This window comes from Gossypium hirsutum, chromosome A01, assembly GCF_007990345.1.
Source record: "Gossypium hirsutum isolate 1008001.06 chromosome A01, Gossypium_hirsutum_v2.1, whole genome shotgun sequence".
Classification (NCBI taxonomy): domain Eukaryota; kingdom Viridiplantae; phylum Streptophyta; class Magnoliopsida; order Malvales; family Malvaceae; genus Gossypium; species Gossypium hirsutum.
In genome coordinates this window covers 68747198-68771049 of record NC_053424.1, presented here as the reverse complement: position 1 = coordinate 68771049, position 23852 = coordinate 68747198, and positions in this window count along the sequence as shown.

Below are 23852 nucleotides of genomic sequence, written 5' to 3'. Positions count from 1 at the left end.
ACGAATGGTCTAATGCCATACTCCACTTCTACAAGCCATTTTCGCATGGCTGTACACTTATACATTTCATAAAGTACTCGAAAAACAACAATGGGTAGTCCTATACATGCCATATCAAGATTCAACCAAAATAGTACCCAAAAGAGCCTTTGATAGTGTGGGCGACTTCGACTTCAAGATCCCGAGTCCGATAGCTGGAGAACCAAAAATCTATAAAACAGAGGAGCAATGTAACGAGTAAGCAATTTATGCTTAGTAAGTTTGAGCAAGGAATTCCAGCATAAACAAAGAATATCACACATTTAGCTAAACGGAATATTTCATAATACGCAATTTATCGATATTAAACTTGCTTCACAACATTAACAACCCTTATGCACATACACAATAGACTAACTTAGCCGAAGGCCGATAGCTCGTTTATCAACTGAGCGAACATTTATTTGTAAGGGCTCGATTAAATTCAACACATACGTAACATATCCCCATATTGGGATGTTTTTCGAGTATTCGCTGGAATTTTACCGCAAGCTCATTCATTACCAAATCACGTACCTTCGAGATTTAACCGGATACAGCTCCTCGTTCAAATGCCTTCGGGACATAGCCCGGATTTAGTAACTCACACAATGCCTTCGGGACATGACCCGGATTTAACAATTCGCACGAATGCCTTTGGGACTTAACCCGGATTTAACAACTCGCACGAATGCCTTCGGGACTTAACCCGGATTTAACAACTCGCACGAATGCCTTCGGGACTTAACCCGGATTTAGTATCTCGCACAAAGGCCTTCGGATCTTAATCCGGATATATTCACTTAGCACAAAGCCTTCGGGACTTAGCCCGGACAGCATTCAATTAATCATGCACATCTAACAATAATTCATGGCACATTCATATTTCATTTTCGTTTACGAAACTCAAACACAAGGCACATATTGTCCTTGCACATTCGGCTCAATAGCCACACATAGAGCATGATTTAATCACATCGAAATTTAAGCTCTCTTACTCAAGAACTTACCTCGGGTGTTGTCGAACGATTCCGCTAGCTATTCAACCACTTTTTCCTTCCCTTTATCGGTTTTATTTCCCCTTTGCTCTTGAGCTTAGTCAAACAAATAAATTGATTTCATCATTTAGGCATCAAAAGATGAACACAAGGCACTTAGCCCATATTTATACATTAGACATTAAAGTCTCATACATGCAAAAAATCATGCATCAACACAACATATTAGCTAATTTCTTTCCCCTTGGCCGAATATGCATGTCCATTTTTGGGGTCGATTTCAACACTTAATACACACATATACACACTAGTAAAGCATCCTCCCCCTTTTCATCAATTTAACACATGCATTGCTCATTAACATGCAAAGTTACATTCGGCCTTAGCACACATCTTGCTAGCCGATTCTTCTCCATTTAGCAACCAATGCACATATGTGCTCACACAAAAATGCTAAAAAGGAGGTTCAAGAATCATCAAGCCATCATCACATGCATCATTAACAAGCTTCATATTTTGCATGCAATGGCATTAACACAACCTCCACCTAGGCCGAATCTTAACTCATCCTCATGCCTCATCACCACAACATCAAACATCAACCAAGAATGATGCATCCATGGTCAAGTGCCATTTCCATCACATAGCAAGATTTAGACCATGGGTTAGGTAGAACTCAAGCTAACAACTAAAACATGCATGGCTCTCATGGAACATCATCAAACATACCTTAGCCTAGCTACATGCATGGCCGAATCTCTTCACCTTTCTTCTTCTTTCCTCCTTAAAATTTTTGGCCAAGGATGAACCAAAGGATGAGAAAATTTTTCTTTGTTTTTCTTTCTAGTTTTGGCAAGCATGAAGATGAGAAAAGGATGAACAAAATTCCCCCTTTCTCTTCTTTAGCTCACGGCAATGGGGGAACAAACACTACACACACATTTTTTTTCTTTTGTTTTCCATTTCTTTATTACCCATACTCCTTATTTTATTCTTCCATTAACAAAACATGTTTCATGACATGTTTTGCCCATCATTCCTTGTCATGGCCGGCCACTACTCATTAGGGGGGGAAATTTGACATGCAAGTCCCCCCCTTTGTCCACATGCACTAATAGGTCCTCACACATTGACCTATCACATTTTTGAATTTTCTCACATAAGTCCTAGTGACTAAATTCACATGCAATCAACCAAATCGAAGCTTGAAATTTTCACACATTCATAATTACATATTCTACACAATAAGTGTCACATTCAAACATTTCGGTGACTCGGTTTAGCGGTCCCGAAACCACTTCCCGACTAGGGTCAACTTTGGGCTGTCACACTACTGCTTCTATTTCTTTTATTCGCAACTAGATTTTGTTTTGGGTTTTAATTTATGTAATAAGGCCATTGGGAGATTTTTAACTTTTATTGGGCTATGACTTAATTTTTATAAATTGCTAGACTAGGAACTTTGATTTTTCCAAAATAGCACAATTTTCTAAAGAACACGAGCTTTCAACAACAAAGTTTTCAAATGCTTCCGCGGTTTAAAATGGAGTAATATACTAAAGGCAAACAAAATTGGCAAACGTTTTGATGGAACTTTTTGTTAAATAATAATAATAAATAGAATTTAGACTCAGTAATGGATTCTTACCGAAAAGATTAACTGTTTTGAGAAACTCTTTGACATGACATGCCAGATTCGACCATAACATCTAGGCCGGGTTTGGGGTGTTATAGGGGGAATGATGCGAGCGCGCCCAGTGAACCCCGTTAGTCAAGTCTCCTTAGTCGAGCCTTGCATTGCTAGCAAGCTGATCCAAGTTCGTTTGCCGCTCCATGAGCTCCGTCTAGTTCAAATTCAGCTTATTTGAGCTTGATCCGGCTCAATACTTTAGTCTTTAATTATGTCTTGTTTTATTAAATGCATCTTTAGTTAATGTCATGCATTATTGATCTACATATTTTATTTATGACATGCATTATGTGTTCTGCATTTAATAATGTCATGCATTATGTAACTCTCATGTTAGTATAAGTCTGCATCATTAAATTAGTCTTGCATTAAGTACTCATTTGTTCATTTAGTTTGCATTTCAAACCATGCATTTAAGCATCTTAGTTTAATAACTGAGTTGCTGGACATTTATTCAACTCATCTTAATTTAATTAATAAGTGTATTTGTTGAACTTCATTTAATAAGTGTTGCTCTTAATTAATCTAGTTCCTAGGATTATTTATTGATGCATGAGTTAAGTTTATTTAATGATGTTTCTTTAATTAACTAGTTGCTGGTAAAATTGATGCGTAGTTCATTTACCTAATTTAAGTATTAATGTGTGTTATGTTTAATAAGTGTTTACATGTGTTTAATAAGCTCATTTTAATGTATTTACTGCAGAAGTCTTTTCAAGTCATAACCGTTACATTACAAGGGCTGTTGCACATTAAATAGACTTTTTAAGTCATTTTCGGTTACAAATGAAGTGGCTGTTACAAGGGATGTTTTATACATCATTTAAAGGAGGTTTAAGGAGCATTATATCATCCAAATTAATTTTGGCAGCAACCCTTTCCACTACCAGCCGTTTTTTCCACTTCAAAGGTCATTTCAAGCATTAAAACACCAATTAAAAAGCTAGTTAAGAGTTGGTGTCCATTCGGCTGACCGAGGATTAACTCAAGAGTCATTTTTCAAGCACTTAAAGTCATTCATTCAGGTAAATTAAAGTGAATTCAAGGATGGAGTTATTTGGCTCAAGAATGTGAAAAGACTTGAATTAAATTTTAGCTTTTAACTGGCACGTTAAGTTGAATGTTTGTGACCATTCAGCTAGCCTATTTTAGCACTATAAATAGGTGAAATCAACCTTTGTGAAGAAATATTTTTGCTTAGTTTAAAAACATTATTGAACTTATATGAAATTTATGAGATTTCTTTCTCTCATATTTCGTTGAAGAACTCGTTGACTTATCTAGGTCACTAGTGTCGTCAACCTGCCTTCTTCTTATCTTGAACTTATCACTATCAAATAGTGTGGTGTTCACCCTTATACCAAGGTTCCTACTTTGCTAAGTAGCAGGTCGAGGTTCTCTTATTCTCCATCCGACCACCTTGAAAACTTATAAGCATTTGGGTCAATATTTTCTAATATTGGTTCGTGTTTGTTTTTGAGATCATTTTCATTCCATTCCATTCCATCCTTTCATTTCATCATAATCGAACCATTAATTCACTTCACATCCGTTGTTTGTTATCCAATTACTATATTTATCTCCATCTTTTATTATTTTTTCTATAACTGAACCTACATAAACTTCATATCCATAAACCCATCTTTGAACCCTTTTTACATAGTTTCTGCCATTGTTCACTTAAAACATCCTTTAAACAAACCCAACGATACTTCTTCGTATACGATCGGGCAAACTCCATACGACTCGACTCACCTCGAGGTGTATCATATCAGAAGCAAAGTTTTTCATTAAACCAAAAAAATATCAAAAGTCCTTTTTAAATGAAAAAGCAACAAATATTTATAGCTAGAAACCTAGGTTAGCCGAATAGGCACATTCATAGCTATGGCTAAGTAATTCAACTTTAAATGAGCTGGAAAACTCTAGAATAAAACCATACGAATTCTATGACTTTGTTCAGCCATTGGGACGCCATTAGACAACTTCTAGATGAAGGAAATTAAGCTGAATGTATTTGGGAAGAGTTAGAAGCTGACTAACCTTATTGGAAAATCCATAATGCTTAAATGAGCTCCTTTAATCCTTCCTTGTGAAACTGAACGTGTAGCAGCATCTTAATAGGAGTTTTGGAGCACGAACATCCCAAATGGTGTTAACACTTAAACTCTAATAGCCCCCAAGTGTGAAAGACGAATTTAAATGGCCTGTGTGTGTGAATGCTACAGCCAAATGGACATTTTAATGTGAAAGGAATGTCCAGCTTGTGTGAAAAAATTAAATTAGATAGTATGAACACTCCTTTGTCTCTTTCATTACATGAACAGCCACTTTGGGGAAGAGAAATGAGCTGTTGATTTTAATTCCAGCTTTATAACTCCTATAATGCCATCCATGTGGTGTGCACCTGCACCAATTAAATAGCAACATTAATTCACCTTAGGACATCATAAAAATCGACTGCTCAAGACACATTAAAAACAAACTCAAACTAAGACATAATTAAAACATGTAATCGGTCTGGACAAATTAAATAGCAGCAACTATTAAATTTGTTCTAAATTAACACATTAAAATTATGTACTAAATAAGATATATTTAAACTTAATTATTATGTCCAGAATTGAACACATTAAAACACCATTAAATTATTTGAGTTGAACTTAACTAAGTTAACTAAATAAATTTTATTCCAGCAACTTAAAACGAAAAAAAAACTAAAAATAAACTCAAAACGAGCCAAACAAGCTTATTGAGCTGGAAATGAACTAAATTGAGCTCAAACGAGCTGAACTAAGCTCATATTTAACACCCCTATCCCGTATCCGTCGCCGGAATAGGTAAGGGGCATTACCAGACAAAAAAATATTTCAAACCAATTTAAAATCACAGATATCATATAACATATTTCATAAGCAATCATCTCCTAAGATGGTCTACGAGACCTAAAATGTACTTTTAAGAGACGTTCGAGACTAAACTGAACACATTCATAAATAAAGATACGAACCGCCTCGGGGAGAGTCGAGTCGTATGCTGAGTTACTCGATCGTCTACGAGAAAGTATCGTTCAATTCACTTTTGAAATGAAGTTGATGGAAAAATAGGACGGAAGCTATGTATAATGGTTCTATGATGGTTTATGGATAAGAATAATATGTATAGGTTCGGCTAAATTTGATGTGAGCTTGCCTACGAACCAAATGGAGAACGAACAAGAAGCCATTAAGCTGCCCATTGGTCCAATAACGCGAGCTAGAGCTAGACGATTCAAAGATGCTATTTTAGCAATGGTGGAACGGGTTGAGGAAAATGATAGCAAGGAGTTTAAAAACGAGCTGAACATATTCAACTTCTTTGAAGCTGAATTTCGTTCTAGCTAATTAATTTGCTGCTGGAATTTTAGACCATTTAAATAAGCATTTAAATAAGTTTCATTACAGCTTTTAAATATGTCTTAATTTATTACAAGTGTTTAATATGTTGATTTGGTTGAATTAAAGGTGTCTAGATGTCATTTAATTTGTTTGAATATATTACATGAATTAACTATGTTCAGCCGAATTAATGTGTCTTGTTTAGTACATATTTAATTCGGTTTAATGTTAATTAGTATGTTCATATTATGTTTTAAATTAATTCAGCTGAATTGAGTTAAATTAATGAGGTTCATTTGTTTTATTTAGGTTCAGCCGAATGTGGAAGATGCATGGGAAAGGTTGGCCGAATGTGGTGTGCAAGATGCATGCATGTTGGATTCAATGCACCTAATGATACATGCATGAACTACATTAAAAATGGTGTGCTGATTATTGAAGTTCTCTAAGTGACCATTCGGCTAAAGAGATAGTTTTTCAAGCTGCCATTATTTCCTTCACATTGCTGGATACATTTTGGCCATTCGGTTCTTGGTGTTCACATTTTAAGGCTCTTCAAAACCGTCCATTCACACCTAATGTGGCTGTTCAAGTGCCCTCTTTATTATTGATAATTTTTCAGCAAGAGTTGCCTATTGAATGATCATTTAAGCTCATCAGCTGAATGTAGCTGCTACATGCATTCCCAAGATTCATTTGCTTAATATGGAAGCTTCATGTATGGTCACCATTCAGCCGAACCTACATTGGCCATTTTTGTTCAATGTTTGCTTAGAAACTAAGTCTAGAATATGTCCATTCGGCTACTAGGCATTAGGCTATAAATAGTTACTCATTTTCTTGTAAAAGGACTTTTGACAAATTTCTAAAGAAATATCATTTTAGTGAGGCAATTCACTCTCTTTATTCTCCAAAGCTCTAATTGACTTATCTTCAACAAGTGGCGTCAATCTGACTTTGTTTCGAACTTATCACCATTGGTGTGGCGTTCTTCATACCGTAGGTTCCTATTTTGCTAAATAGAGGGTCTCGGTTTTATCCCAAATCCTTTCTTTCTTTGAAACCTTAAGCCCGGGTCCTTATTTGCTAATAAGGGTTCGACTTGTTTTCATTGAAATATCCAGCAAACAACACTCCATCAACTCCCTTGTTTCCCAAAGCCATTTAATTTTAAACACCAAGACTTGAATTTATTTCAAGGCCGACACTACCTAATTTCGATCGGGAAATATTACGACTCGTTATTTCATACGAAACGAGCTCGTATCAGTTGGTATCAGAGCTGGTTAATTTAGGTACGTAAATTGTAGATTCAAAAAAATAAAAAAAATCGAAAAAAAATTGAAAAAAAAATTTGAAAAAAAATTGCATACGGTCTAGGTGCGGACGAAAAGAACGTGAAAATCCGTAAAAAAAAAAAAGAGTCTGGAGACACTTCAACAAAATTTTTTCTAAAATCACATTCTACACTCCTTTATACCCATTTTAGTGAATTTTCACGCTATTAAAAAAAATTCCCAATTAGTGAATCCATTTTATACGCCACATCTTAAGCCTTTCTTTCTTTCGAGCCTACCCTAAACCATACGACTTTCCCTTGCAAACCCCTTGAAGCCGACCCACAAGTGTGGATAAATCTAAGTAGCTTTTCGGAATATCGAGAGTTGGATTTGAGAGGTAAAAGGCAAGAGAGTACATCAAGATAAAAGCCGAAAATAGAGTGAAACACGAGAGGAGTGAATTCTTTTCTTGTGAGTGAATTGTGAGGTTTTTTTTTTTTGGTGAGGATATTTTCTTAATTTTAATCATCATGTCAAGGAGCCCAGAACGACGAGCAACAAGTGGAGGAGCCTCGAATGCCGCTGGTGGAGGAGTTAATCTTCAACCAAGGAGAAACGTTCTCGGAGGCGGAGTGCCCGATCTACAAGTTCAAGCAATCGTGCGAGAAATTTCTCGTTTGTTCCAACCTCAATTTGATTCCCTTTATGAACGAATGGAACAAATGGAGGAACGAAGCCAACGTGCGAACACCCCTCCTATTCCGAGAAGAGAGCGAGAACGTCCATGGCAACATGCAAATGATCTATATGAAGCAAGTGACGTTGAAAGTGATCGAGCTTCGCGACAAAGTGCAAGGCGACAAGGCCAACGAGCACGGGGACCAAGAGATCGAGAGAGGACCGATGATGATTTAAAAAACATTAAAATGGTGATTCGTGCTTTTCAAGGAAGGTCGGATCCCGAGGCCTATCTTGAATGGGAGAAGAAGGTGGAGTTAGTTTTCGAGTGCCACAATTACTCGGAAAGCAAGAAGGTAAAGTTAGCTGCTATAGAATTCTCCGAATACGCCATAATATGGTGGGATCAACTCACGATGAGCCGAAGACGCAATGGCGAACGTCCCGTGTCTACATGGGCGGAAATGAAAGCCATAATGAGAAAGCGATTCATTCCTGCTTACTATCATCGGGAGTTGTATCAAAAGCTCCAAAGCTTAACTCAAGGCCAACGAAGCGTGGAGGATTACTACAAGGAAATGGAAGTGGCCATGATCCGCGCCGATGTGGAGGAAGATTGAGAAGCCACCATGGCTCAATTTCTCGCCGGCCTTAACCGAGATATTGCAAATATTGTGGAGCTACACCATTATGTCGAGGTCATTGATATGGTCCATATGGCCATAAAGGTTGAAAAACAATTAACGAGAAAAGGTACGTTCCGTTCTTTCCCTAATACTTCTTCTACGACTAAGTGGGGGCAAGGGTCCAACAAACGAGACTTGCCGAGTTGAAATAAAGAAGTAAGTGGAGCTACCAAATTCAACAAACCAATTGCCGAATCGAGTAAAGGAAAGATGGATGCCCAACCAAATAGATCCCGAGACATCAAATGCTTCAAATGTCTTGGAAGGGGCCACATCGCAAGCTAATGTCCGAACCGAAATGCGATGTTTGTTCGAGATGATGGAGAAATTGAATCCGAAAGTGAACAAGAGAACGAGGCTGTTGAACAACTCGAAGAAGAGGAAGACATCGAACAAGCCGAGAATGGAGAAATCTTGGTTGGGAAAAGAAGTCTCACCTTGCAAGGTGCCGAAAATGATCAACAACGCGAGAACATCTTCCATACGCGATGTCAAGTGCAAGGTAAGATTTGTTGCGTGATAATCGATGGGGGAAGTTGTACAAATGTGGCTAGCACGTTGATGGTGGAGAAACTCGGATTGGCCACCACCAAACATCCCCATCCGTATAAACTCCAATGGCTTAACGATGGTGGAGAATTAAAGGTAACAAAACAAGTGCTCATTTCATTCACAATCGGAAAATATCAAGATGAAGTGATGTGCGATGTTGTACCGATGCATGCGGGGCATCTTCTTTTGGGACGTCCGTGGCAATTCGACAAGCGAGCAATTCATGATGGTTACACAAATCGATTCTCTTTCAAACATATGGGACGAATGGTGACTCTAGCTCCGTTATCACCGAAACAAGTGTACGAAGATCAACTCAAAATGAGGAGTTCGATTGAAAATCAAAAGAAATCGAGAGAGAGCAAAAAAATGAAAAGAATAAAGAAAAGAGTGAAGAAAAGAAGAAAAACAAAAAGATGAGTGATAAAAAAAGAGAGAGTGATTCAAAAGAAAAAGAAATGAGTGATGAGATTGAAAAAAAGAATTTGTTTGTAAAAGAGAGGGAAGTTCGAAAATCGATGCTATTGAAACAACCATTGTTGGTTCTTTTGTACAAGGAGAGCTTGCTTGGCACTAACGAATTTGATGACAAATTGCCTTTTCTATTTTGTCTGTGTTGCAGGAATTTCAAGACGTATTCCCGGAAGAAATCCCGAGTGGGTTACCACCTATTCGTGGAATTGAACACCAAATCGATCTTGTGCCGGGAGCCGCAATTCCAAACCGACCTGCTTACCGGAGCAATCCTGAAGAGACGAAAGAATTACAAAAGCAAGTAAATGAACTCCTTGAAAAGGGCTATGTGCGTGAAAGCCTTAGTCCATGTGCCGTGCCTGTTTTACTAGTTCCGAAGAAGGATGGAACGTGGAGGATGTGCGTGGACTGTCGTGCTATAAACAAAATAACTATCAAGTATCGTCATCCTATACCACGATTGGATGATATGCTTGACGAGCTAAGTGGCGCGAGTTTATTTTCAAAAATTGACCTTAAGAGCGGTTATCACCAAATACGAATGCGTGAGGGAGATGAGTGGAAGACTGCGTTCAAAACGAAGCATGGGCTTTACGAATGGCTCGTTATGCCATTTGGCTTAACGAACGCCCCAAGCACATTCATGAGGCTTATGAATCACGTTTTAAGACCTTTTATTGGTAGATTTTGCGTAGTATACTTCGACGATATATTGATCTATAGTAAAAATTTGGATGAACATATTTTACATTTAAAATCTGTTTTGGAAGTATTGAGAAAAGAAACCTTGTATGCTAATTTGAAGAAATGTGATTTCTGCACTAACAAGGTTGTGTTTTTAGGTTTTGTTGTTAGCTCGGAGGGTCTTGAAGTCGATCAAGAGAAGATCAAGGCGATCCAAGAATGGCCCCGTCCGACGAATGTCTCCCAAGTCCGAAGTTTCCATGGACTAGCAAGTTTTTACCGTCGATTCGTGCCAAATTTCAGCACCTTAGCCGCACCTTTAACCGGGGTTATTCGTAAGAATTCCAACTTCATTTGGGGAGAGGAACAAGAAAAATCCTTTTTTAAAATTAAAGATTGTCTAACTCATGCACCGTTATTAGCTTTGCCTAACTTTGATAAAACTTTCGAGTTAGAATGTGATGCATCAGGTTTAGGCATTGGAGCTGTGTTGATGCAAGATGGTCGTCCTATTGCCTATTTTAGCGAGAAACTGAATGGTGCTGTCTTAAACTATCCAACATATGACAAGGAGCTCTATTCGTTGATCCGAGCCTTAGAAACGTGGCAACACTATCTTTGGCCCAAGGAATTCGTCATACACACCGATCATGAGTCCTTGAAGTATTTAAAGGGGCAACACAAGTTGAATAAGCGACACGCTAAGTGGGTAGAATTTCTCGAATCTTTTCCCTACGTTATTAAATATAAGAAAGGTAAGGAAAACGTAGTGGCTGATGCACTATCTCGAAGGTATGCGTTGCTAAATATTTTGGATGCTAAGTTAATGGGGTTTGTATTTCTTAAAGATTTATATGTCAACGATGCTGACTTTGGTGAATTCTTTAGATTATGTGCCAAGGGAGCCTACGAGAAGTACTATCGACATGATGGGTACTTATTCCGAGAAGGAAAGCTTTGTATACCCCAAGGTTTCGTACGAGAAGTGTTGATCAAAGAAGCCCATAGCGGAGGATTAATGGGGCACTTTGGTGTTGCTAAGACATTAGCTACATTGCACGAACATTTCTTTTGGCCCAAGATACGACGAGATGTCGAACGATTTTGTAATAGATGCATTGCGTGCAAACGGGCTAAGTCACGAATTAAGCCCCACGGTTTGTATAAACCATTACCTATTCCTGAAACCCCTTGGTCTGATATCTCCATGGATTTCGTGCTAGGTTTACCTAGGAGTAAGAATGGCCGAGATTCAATATTTGTGGTTGTAGATAGGTTCTCAAAAATGGCCCATTTTATAGCATGTCATAAAACTGATGATGCCGTTAATATTGCTAACTTATTTTTCAAAGAGGTGGTCAGGTTGCATGGCATGCCTAGAACGATCGTGTCCGACCGAGATGCAAAATTCCTTAGCCATTTTTGGAGGACACTATGGGGGCGTCTTGGAACGAAGTTGCTGTTTTCAACCACTTGCCATCCGCAAACGGACGGCCAAACCGAAGTGGTCAACCGGATTCTGTCTACATTGCTTCGAGCTATTATTCGGAAGAATGTGAAGGCTTGGGAAGAATGCTTACCACATGTGGAGTTTGCGTATAATCGAGCTGTTCATTCAGCTACCAAATTTTCTCCTTTTGAAATTGTCTATGGTATCAATCCATTAACTCCACTTGATTTATTGCCATTGCCTTCTAATCAACTTGTTCATGTAGATAGGAAGCGCAAAGCTGATTTCGTCAAGCAATTGCACCAACGAGTTCGAGACAATATTGAGGCCAAGACCAAGAACTATGAGCAACATGCTAACAAAGGTCGTAAGCGAGTTGTGTTCGAACCGGGAGATTGGATTTGGTTGCATATGTGCAAGGAGAGATTTCCTATGCAAAGGCGATCCAAACTTCTTCCGAGAGGGGATGGACCGTTTCAAGTCCTTGAGCGAATTAACGATAACTCCTATAAATTGGACTTGCCTGGTGAATATAATGTTAGCGCGACTTTTAACGTTTCTGATTTGTCTCCGTTTGATGCAGATTCCGATTTGAGGGCAAATCGTTCTGAAGAGGAGGGGAATGATGTGAGCTTGCCGACGAACCAAATGGAGAATGAACAAGAAGCCATTAAGCTGCCCATTGGTCCAATAACGCGAGCTAGAGCTAGACGATTCAAAGATGCTATTTTAGCAATGGTGGAACGGGTTGAGGAAAATGATAGCAAGGAGTTTAAAAACGAGCTGAACATATTCAACTTCTTTGAAGCTGAATTTCGTTCTAGCTAATTAATTTGCTGCTGGAATTTTAGACCATTTAAATAAGCATTTAAATAAGTTTCATTACAGCTTTTAAATATGTCTTAATTTATTACAAGTGTTTAATATGTTGATTTGGTTGAATTAAAGGTGTCTAGATGTCATTTAATTTGTTTGAATATATTACATGAATTAACTATGTTCAGCCGAATTAATGTGTCTTGTTTAGTACATATTTAATTCGGCTTAATGTTAATTAGTATGTTCATATTATGTTTTAAATTAATTCAGCTGAATTGAGTTAAATTAATGAGGTTCATTTGTTTTATTTAGGTTCAGCCGAATGTGGAAGATGCATGGGAAAGGTTGGCCGAATGTGGTGTGCAAGATGCATGCATGTTGGATTCAATGCACCTAATGATACATGCATGAACTACATTAAAAATGGTGTGCTGATTATTGAAGTTCTCAAAGTGACCATTCGGCTAAAGAGATAGTTTTTCAAGCTGCCATTATTTCCTTCACATTGCTGGATACATTTTGGCCATTCGGTTCTTGGTGTTCACATTTTAAGGCTCTTCAAAACCGTCCATTCACACCTAATGTGGCTGTTCAAGTGCCCTCTTTATTATTGATAATTTTTCAGCAAGAGTTGCCTATTGAATGATCATTTAAGCTCATCAGCTGAATGTAGCTGCTACATGCATTCCCAAGATTCATTTGCTTAATATGGAAGCTTCATGTATGGTCACCATTCAGCCGAACCTACATTGGCCATTTTTGTTCAATGTTTGCTTAGAAACTAAGTCTAGAATATGTCCATTCGGCTACTAGGCATTAGGCTATAAATAGTTACTCATTTTCTTGTAAAAGGACTTTTGACAAATTTCTAAAAGAAATATCATTTTAGTGAGGCAATTCACTCTCTTTATTCTCCAAAGCTCTAATTGACTTATCTTCAACAAGTGGTGTCAATCTGACTTCGTTTCGAACTTATCACCATTGGTATGGCGTTCTTCATACCGTAGGTTCCTATTTTGCTAAATAGAGGGTCTCGGTTTTATCCCAAATCCTTTCTTTCTTTGAAACCTTAAGCCCGGGTCCTTATTTGCTAATAAGGGTTCGACTTGTTTTCATTGAAATATCCAGCAAACAACACTCCATCAACTCCCTTGTTTCCCAAAGCCATTTAATTTTAAACACCAAGACTTGAATTTATTTCAAGGCCGACACTACCTAATTTCGATCGGGAAATATTACGACTCGTTATTTCATACGAAACGAGCTCGTATCAAAATTGGAAGGGAAAGTGAAAGAAGTAAATAGATGATGGATATGGAAGAAAAGGGTTCTTAAAAGCAAGCACGAACCAATATTAGAAAATATCGACCCAAATGCTTATAGGCTTTCAAGGTGTAGGATGAAAGTGATAAACCTCGACCCACTACTTAGCAAAGTAGGAACCTCGGTATAAGGGTGAATGAAACAGGGTTGACGCCACTACTAGGTAGATAAGTCAACAAAGTCTCAAACAAAGTTTAGAGAAGAAAATTCTCACAAGATTAAATTCAATAAAAATTTTGGCAAAAAGTTTCTTACAATTGAAAGAAAACAAATACTTAAGGCACATAGATGACCATTCAAATTCGGCATCTAGGTGTTCACACAATAATAAAAACGTTCACACTAATGTATTAAAATAGTTCATAAATTCGGCAGATTCATGAACTAGTTGAATGGACACTTTCTTCCCTAAGTGTGTGCATGAATGCTTAATCATAAAGAAAGGCTTCAAGTGACTTGTATGTGCACAAAAGGTTGCATTCATCTCCTTGGGACGTTCATGCACTTGTATGGAACATGTATCCTCATAATTAAACTCTTTAATAGCATGTAGGTTCATAAATGGCAGCATGAACCTAGTAAATTCGTTCTCCCCTTTGTGCATACACTTAATTCAATCAATGTGTTGAATTATTGAGTTAATTCCTTCCTTTGGACGTTCTTGAACCCATCCATGCATGTGTAGTAGCTTATAGGTCAATTCAAAGTGTGAACAACTACTTCTTGGCCGAATAAGTGCCTTGGAAAGTTAGGAGACAGCCACCATACATCCACTTAAGCCATTCATGCATTCTATCATCCCATGCATTTGATCCATTCATGGACTAGCCTTTAATGTCCATACATGCATTCGACACATGCATGAATTTGTAGAAACCTTGCATCTAGCCGTACATGCACCAGCATTTAATACTTCTACATTCATGAGTGTGGAATGCCCAAAAGAGATGTTTCTTCATCCATACATTGTACCGTCCAAAGGGATGTACCTACATGAAATAAACAAGTCATTAACATATCTCATGAACACTCATAAATTCGGCATGATGTGAACACATTAATGTCATGCATTAATTCAACTATGTGAACGTAATCAATTTATGTAATGACTATGACATATTAATAACAAATATTAATATAAGACAAGTTTAATGCTTAAATAAATATGTGCAAATTTTTATTTAATGCATTAAAGACAAAATCGAGTTTAAACTAAAATGAGCTAAGCTTTAGCTCGTGTGCTAAAGTTGAGCTGAGGCTAAACTCCTAAGCTGAAGTTGAGCTAAGGTTTAGCTCGTGAGTTGAAAGTGAGCTAGGAGTGAGCTCGGTTTAGCTCAGGCAAGATGGATTGAGCTCGAATAAGCTGGATTTGAGCTGGACGGAGCTCGTGGAGCTGGAAACGAGCTGGGATTAGCTTGCCAACATGTCATTGCTCGACTTGACAGACTTGCTCGATAAAGTTCGCGGGGCGTGTTAGTATCAGTTTAGAACTTTTAAAAATTTTCAATTCTATAGAGGTCACATGCCCGTGTGACCAGGCAGTGTGTCCCACAAAGCATCAGACACGCCCATGTGAACCAGCCGTGCCAAAACAGAGCTTATATACTGACTTATTCCCACGGCCAACAGACATGCTCGTGTGCCACGGCCGTGTGATTCTTAGCTAGCTACTAACTTAAGCCCATGGCCAACAAACATGCCCGTGTGCTATGGCCGTGTGGCACAATGCAGGCTTGGTTTAAGCCAATTTTCCACCCCTTTATGGGTCATTCCTACAAGCCAAATTAAACAACATTCATACAAAATATTCAACCAATTTCATGCTTAAAACATGCTTCATTACAACTATTTCATCATCATTCAAAACTAATTCAAACCATGCCAAAACTTAACACATACATACCATTTGATAGCCAACTTTCATTGCATAACCTATATTTATAATTCAAAACTTAATACATAAATCTTCTAGCCTATACATGCCATACTTTAAAATATTTACACCTTCAAAAGTACCAAAATAAGATCAATAGTGTGGTGACAATCCTCGACTATCCCCGAGCCTTTAGTAGCTACGATAACTGTAAAATAGATAGTAATCACACAGAGTAAGCTACAAAGAGCTTAGTAAGCCAAATACCATTGGTCTAACAACTTACAATTCAGCCATAAAAATTCATACCCATTTCATAGAATAATTCATAAACTTAACCATACTCCTTTGTTTGCATATATGTCATGCTTCATTTCTATACATATTTTACAGAGACAGAGTTTTTCATATCCAAAAATTTAGTACGATACAAACATACCTGCATAGGTTATACATTTCAATACTCATATTTCGTACGCTATCATCAGACGGTTCAAAAATGATACAGATGCTCATAATCAAGTACAATGCCGACGTCCCGGACGTGGTCTTACATGTAATTCAATATCGATGCCTCTGTCCCAGATAGGGTCTTACACGAAATCAAATACGATGCCAATTTCCCAGACATGGTCTTATACGTAAATCTCAATCGAAGCCTGTGTCCCAGACACGGTCTTACACAATGTCCCAGACAGATGTCAAATTTTCTTAGAAACATACAGAGCTTTTCAGATATTAACATATTATCATACTTTACTCCAAAGATATTCATCAGGTGCTGAAGGCCATCCAATACAGATTACAGTTTATATGTCCAGAATTTATTTCAATTAACACGTAATTGTAATTTGACTTACCTCGGATGGATTTCGGATAAAACGAGTCGTCTATTCAACTATTTTGGACTTCCCCCAATCTAAGTTCGATTTTCTTTATTCTTGATCTAATACAATACAAATTCAACCATTCAATCATTCATTTCATTCAATATAATCCATATAAACATATTTAGGGCACTTTACATTTTAGCCCTTACATTTTCACAATTTGACAATTTAGTCCATTTCTCTCAAAATCACCAATATGCAAAATTTCTTTGCAACAAGGGCTAGCCGAATTTTCATGGCTTCTATATAAGCCCATACAACATGTTCAATTCACAATTTAGTCCTTCAAAACCTCATTTTCAAAATTTAACCCAAATAGCTCAATTTCATCAAAAACTGAAAGACAAAACTTATGAACCATCTACCAAGCCTTCATAATTCATTCAAAAACATCACAAAACTCATGATATCAACAATGGAATTTCATGAAAACTTTAATAGAAATAGAAATTCAGACATGGGTTTTGAAGAACACGAAGCAACGATCACAGAAACGTAGAAATTATAAAAAACGGACCAAAGTACATACCTTAATCAACAAAATCAATGGTCGAACCCTAGGATGGTCTTCTTCTTTCTATTTCTTTGTATTTTCGGAAATACATGCATGAAATGGCTTCATTTTCATGTTTATTTTCATTTAATAACTTTAATAGTCATTTTCCCATTTTGCCCATGGCATATATCATCAAATTTTCAACCACTAATGTCCATCATTGTCTACCATTAATATAAATGGTAAATTTGACATGCAATGACTTTTATTTTAAAAGCCAAGCCAATTAGGTGCTTTAACATTTAGCATTCAACTTTTATACTTTACGCGATTTAATCATTTTTCATAATTAAGCACAGAAAAGGACAAATTAAATCACAGAAATTTCACAGACATAAATTCACATATCACAGACACAGAAAATAATATTAAAATATTCTTCAGACTCAAATTTATGGTCCCGAAACCACTATTCCGACTAGGGTCAAAACCAGACAATTACAATTCTCCCCCTTAGGGATTTTCGTCCCCGAAAATCTTACCGTTAAACAGATTCGGATATTGTTGTCTCATTGCATCCTCAGGCTCCCATGTAGCCTCTTCTACCCCGTGTCAATGCCACATCGCTTTAACTAACGGAATTTTCTTGTTTCGTAACTCTTTAATCTCGCGAGCTAAAATATGAATCGAGTTTTCTTCGTAAGTCATATCTGTGACAGCCCTAAATTGACCCTAGTCGGAAAGTGGTTTCGGGACCACTAAACCGAGTCACAAAAATAATTAGATGTTATATTCTATGTTTATTTCATGTGAAAGTGCATGTGTGAAAATTTCATGCTTTGATTTTGCCAATTGTGAGTGAAATTATGAAAAATGACTCATGTGAAAATTTTTGCAAATGCTATGGGCTAATTTATAGTGGCCAAATAACTTATAGTATGAAATAGGTGGATTTGCATGTCAAATTTCCCACCTTAAAACCTAGTGGCCGGCCATGATGAACATGATAAGCATTTGTGCAATTTTTTTATTATATTGAAATTATGGCATAAGTATGGCACAAATAAAATATGTTATTTTGTGTCATAAAATGTTAGTAATAAAATAAATAAAAGAGAGAATAAAAGAAAAGTAATGAAAAAAAAAAAAAGATCATCATTCATGTTCTTGCTAGACGTGAGCTAAAGAAAAGAAAGGAGAAAAAATGTGTTCATCCTTTTTCATCTTCATCCTTGGCCGAAAATGCTAAGAAGAAGGGGGAAGGGGAAGTAAAACATTCGGCCACTCCTTCTAGTCTTGAATAAGGTATGTAATGCATGGTAGCTTTTGGAAATTTTTGAATGTATTAAGCTAGTTACTAAGTCCCTTAGTTAGCCCATGTTCAAATCTTGAATCTTGTTGGTAACATGAGCAATCGGTCATGAGAAAATGTTCAAGAAATGGTTGTTGTTCATGTTATTTGGATGAGAAATGGTGAGTTTTGTTGTTTCATGTTAAAGTTAGGTGAATGATGATAGAGGAGTGTTTGAACTACAAAAAAGAATCATAGGTGAGCATTAGACACTAAGGAAAAAGAATCGGCTACCTTGTTATGAGCTAGGGCCGAATGTGAGTTTGGTTGTGTTTGAATATTACATGCTTGGTGGAATGGTGGATGAAAGTTCCGAATGTGATCTTTGGTTTGGCATGAAGTAGTAAATTAAGGTTTGCTAAGCTAGCTAGTAAGGTGAAATGCAAATGTTAGTGTTTGATATGGTAATAATCTGCTTGGGGACAGCAGCAGTAACGTGACTTTAGAAAATCACCATAAATTTATGGATTTGAATTAGAGGCTGAATGAGACATGAAATTAAATCTTAATGAGTCTAGTTTCTTATAAAAGAAACCGTGTAAGCAAAGGAATTTCCGATAATGAGATACTTAAAGTTGTGTGAGACAGCACAGAATGACACTGTAATCCTCTGTTCTGTTTTTAGAAAATCATTATAAATTGTACAAAAATGGTTATAAGATAAAATTTATATGCTTAGACTCCTTAATGAGTCTAGTTTCAAATGAAATCAAATAAAACACATTTTGAATTCTGTAAAATGAGAAATTTGATTCGTAGTGAAGAGTGGTCAGATTAGTCAAACAGTGAAACAGGGGAAACTTTAAGAAAAATATGGTATTGATTGGCCAAGCCTAAAATTCTGAAAATTTTATGGATGGAAGATGTACGAGTCTATATTCAGGGAAAATTAACGGCAAGTGATTTGGAGTTTTGTAGCTCCAGTTATAAATAATTTAGTGACTGCTGCTCAGGAAAACAGCTCGTAGTGAATATGTGATTTTGTTGTAAACATTATTGAAAATTTGCTAATGAATTATTTATTGATTTTTATAAAGCTTATTATAATCTATGTGTGTGAAAGTCGAATCAATATATATATTATTCTGAAAGTAATACTTGAATAGTCGATTAATGACTATATTAAAATTTGTTGAACTTAAGCTCAAGAGCAAAGGGGAACTAAATCCGATAAAGGGAAGGAAAAAGTAATTGAATAGCCATTGAAGTCGTTCGACAACATCCGAGGTAAGTCTTCGAGTAATGACCCTACTTGAATTATATTGAAATGATTAGTCATACTATGATGGATAGTCGAATGTGCATAGAGACTATGTTATAAAGCCAATTGAAATCATGCTCTTTGTGTGTGGCTATTGAGCCGAAATTGGAAAGGTTTAACAAATGCTTTGTGTTTGAGCCTTAGTAACGAAAGTGAAATATGGATGTGTCATGATTGTTGATATATGTGTGCATGAGCATTTGAATGATATCCGGGCTAAGACCCGAAGGCATTTGTGCGAATTGATATATCCGGGCTAAGACCCGAAGGCATTTGTGCGAATTGATATATCCGGGTTAAGACCCGAAGGCATTTGTGCGAATTGATATATCCGGGTTAAGACCCAAAGGCATTTGTGCGAATTGATATATCCGGGTTAAGACCCGAAGGCATTTGTGCGAATTGATATATCCGGGTTAAGACCCAAAGGCATTTGTGCGAATTGATATATCCGGGCTAAGACCCGAAGGCATTTGTGCGAATTGATATATCCGGGTTAAGACCCAAAGGCATTTGTGCGAATTGATATATCCGGGTTAAGACCCGAAGGCATTTGTGCGAATTGATATATCCGGGTTAAGACCCGAAGGCATTTGTGCGAATTGATATATCCGGGCTAAGACCGGAAGGCATTTGTGCGAATTGATATATCCAGGCTAAGACCCGAAGGCATTTGTGCGAATTGATATATCCGGGATAAGACCCGAAGGCATTTGTGCGAATTGATATATCCGGGCTAAGACCCGAAGGCATTTGTGCGAATTGATATATCCGGGATAAGACCCGAAGTCATTTGTGCGAACTGATATATCCGGGCTAAGACCCGACGGCATTTGTACGAATTGATATATCCGGGCTAAGACCCGAAGGCAATTTTGCAAGTTGATATATCCGGGCTAAGACCCGAAGGCATTCGTGCGAGTTGCTATACCCGGGTTAAGACCCGAAGGCAATTGAGCTTGTGGTTATATCCGGCTAAATTCCGAAGAAACTTGGGTTTGAATGTGAGCGTTTTGTGCTGCAATAAATCCAATTAATACGCTCGATAAACCCAAACGATAAGGTATGTTTGCATGTGCTTCGAAAAAAAAAAAGTTGATTCGTTTTAAATAATATTCGTTCAATCGACTAACGAATTTTCGGCTTTTAGATAGGTTGATACCTTGTGTGTGTATATGTTGATGAAGTGTGAAGTAAGTATGCTTATGAGAATGTGAATTATTAAAGTGATTTATTTAGCTATGTGAATGCAATACTTTAGTCAAAGCCGATTTCATTACTTGAAACTTACTAAGCTTTAAAATGCTTACCCCGTTGCTTTGGCTCTCTGTTTTATAGATATTGTTCGTTAGCTATCGGATTCGGGATCATCGAAGTCGAAGTCATCCACACTATCAAAGCTCTTTTGGTACTCTTTTAGTTGAACTCTGGATATGGCATGTATAGGACTACCCGTTTGTTGTGGGTCATGGACCCTTTGGACTTGTATAATTTTGGTTAGCCATGCGAAAATGGCTTATATATGTTTGAGTATAATGTTATAATCATTTAGTGTGAATATGCTTGACAAGGATTGGCCGTGGGAATGGTTAATCACCATCATCATTTGTGCTACTCATGCTAAAAGGGCTAGTTGAATCATGGAAACTATGAAATAGGTAAAGTCTACCTTAAAGGCAGATGCTGACAGCAGCAGTGATGTAGATTTGGAAAATCACTAAAAATAGTAGGAATGGAATTAAATAGTGAATAAATTATGTAAACGAACCCTGATGAATTTATTTTCATAGGAAAGTAACGAAACGATCATATGGACAGTATGTTAAGAGATATTCAGTTTCTCGTGAGACAGGGCCAGAACAGTTTCTGAATTCCCTTTTCCGACTTTGGAAATTCATTATAAATTAACCAGAGATAATTAGGAGTCATACCATATATGTATAGATTCCTCTCTGAGTCTAGTTTCCATAGAAACAAACGGCATCAGTATTGAAGCTCTGTGCAGGGAGATATCCAAGTCGTAATGCGCAAAGGTCAGTGTAGTCGATCCCTGTAACATGGGGGAATTTGACTAATAAACTGTACTAATTGGCCTGACAAAAAATTCTAGAAAAAAATATGTAGATGGGCATATGAGTCTAGTTTCAGGGAAAATCACAAAACTGATTTCGAGTTGTGAAACTCAAGATATGATTTTTAAAGCAACTAGTACGCAGATTGGGCAGCGTCTGGGAAATATTTTTATAAGGGGTTTAAAGTCTGTTAACACCTCGTGTTCGACTCCGGTGTCGGTCTCGGGTTCGGGGTGTTACATTTGATTGGTATCAGAGCCACGGTTTAGTCGATTCTAGGATTACCGTAATGCGTTGGGTCTAGCTATACATGCCATTTTATGTGATTATCTGATAGTGTGGTGATTTCTGACATTTACAAATGTGTTTAATTATAGTAATGGATCCCGATCCCGACCGAGTGGTAGCTGATGATCTTGAGAGTGTAGCGCCTGCTCCCGCACAAGGGACAGTGCCGGCAGACTCTCAACCGAATGCTAGTAACCCGAATGATGAAGCTAGACAAGCTTTCTATAGCGTGATGAATGATTGGTTTAACCAATACATTCGAACTAATACGGCTGTTCCACAACCTCCATTCCCAACTAATACAACCCCCGCACCTACAATACCTCCGGTAACTGACCAAATAAGGTCAAATAAGCCCCCCAGTTGACAAAATCCGAAAACATGGGGCTACTGAATTTAAGGCTACGGATAGCGACGATGTCGAGCGAGCTTGTAAAGCCGAAGAGTTTAGAATAGAAAAACAAAAAGTTGATGTGAGAACTGGAGAGTTTCGTAAAAGATCCTCGGGAAAGTCTCTTCAACAGGCATCGAAGAAATTTCGAGATGATGTGGGTCGGTCTAGAGGCACTTCGGGCCTTTTTAGACGAGATCGTGATCGACCCCCTGTGGGTACCCGAGGCACTTCGATCGCCAGTGTTGGGAATGAACGCCGAGACAGAACAGAATGTCGATATTGTGGTAAATGGCATTCGGGGAGTTGTAGATTCCATGACCGCTCCAGTTACAAGTGTGGATCAGTTGACCACTTCATTAAAGATTGCCCGAGGATGTCTGAACAGAATGTAAATCAGAGTGAGAAACCGGGTGCTACCACTGCTCGAGGTAGACCATCTAGAAATACGGGCGATGCTAGTGGTGGTCAGAGAGGATCTAGAGATGCTACGACCAGATCCGAGGCTCGTGCGCCTGCTGGAGCTTATGCTATACGTGCCCGCGAGGATGCTTCTTCGCCTGATGTTAATACCGGTACTTTTACTCTCTTTGATACTAATGTAATTGCTTTGATTGACCCCGGTTCTACTCATTCTTACATACGTGAAACCTTAGCATCCAGTAAGACTTTACCTATTGAGTCTACTGAGTTCGTAATTCGGGTGTCAAATCCCTTGAGTCGTTACGTGCTTGTCGACAAAGTGTGTAAGAAATGTCCCCTAGTAATCCGAGGTTCCTGTTTTCCGGCGGACTTAGATGGGTTGCCAGCTGTAATATCCTCAATGTTGGCACAGAAATATGTAAGAAAAGGTTGCGAAGCATACCTTGCGTATGTACTTGATGACAAAGAATTAGAAAAGAAACCCGAATCTGTGCCGGTGGTTTGTGAATACCCGGATGTTTTTCCTGAAGAATTACCGGGTTTACCACCTGTTCGGGAGGTAAAGTTTGGTATTGAGCTTGTACCTGGAACTATGCCGATTTCAATAGCTCCGTATCGTATGGCACCAACCGAGTAAAAAGAGTTGAAGGCTCAGTTGCAAGAATTGACGGATAGAGGTTTTGCTCGACCAAGTTTCTCACCTTGGGGTGCACCAGTATTGTTCGTGAAAAAGAAGGACGGAACCATGAGGTTGTGCATTGACTATCGTCAACTGAAT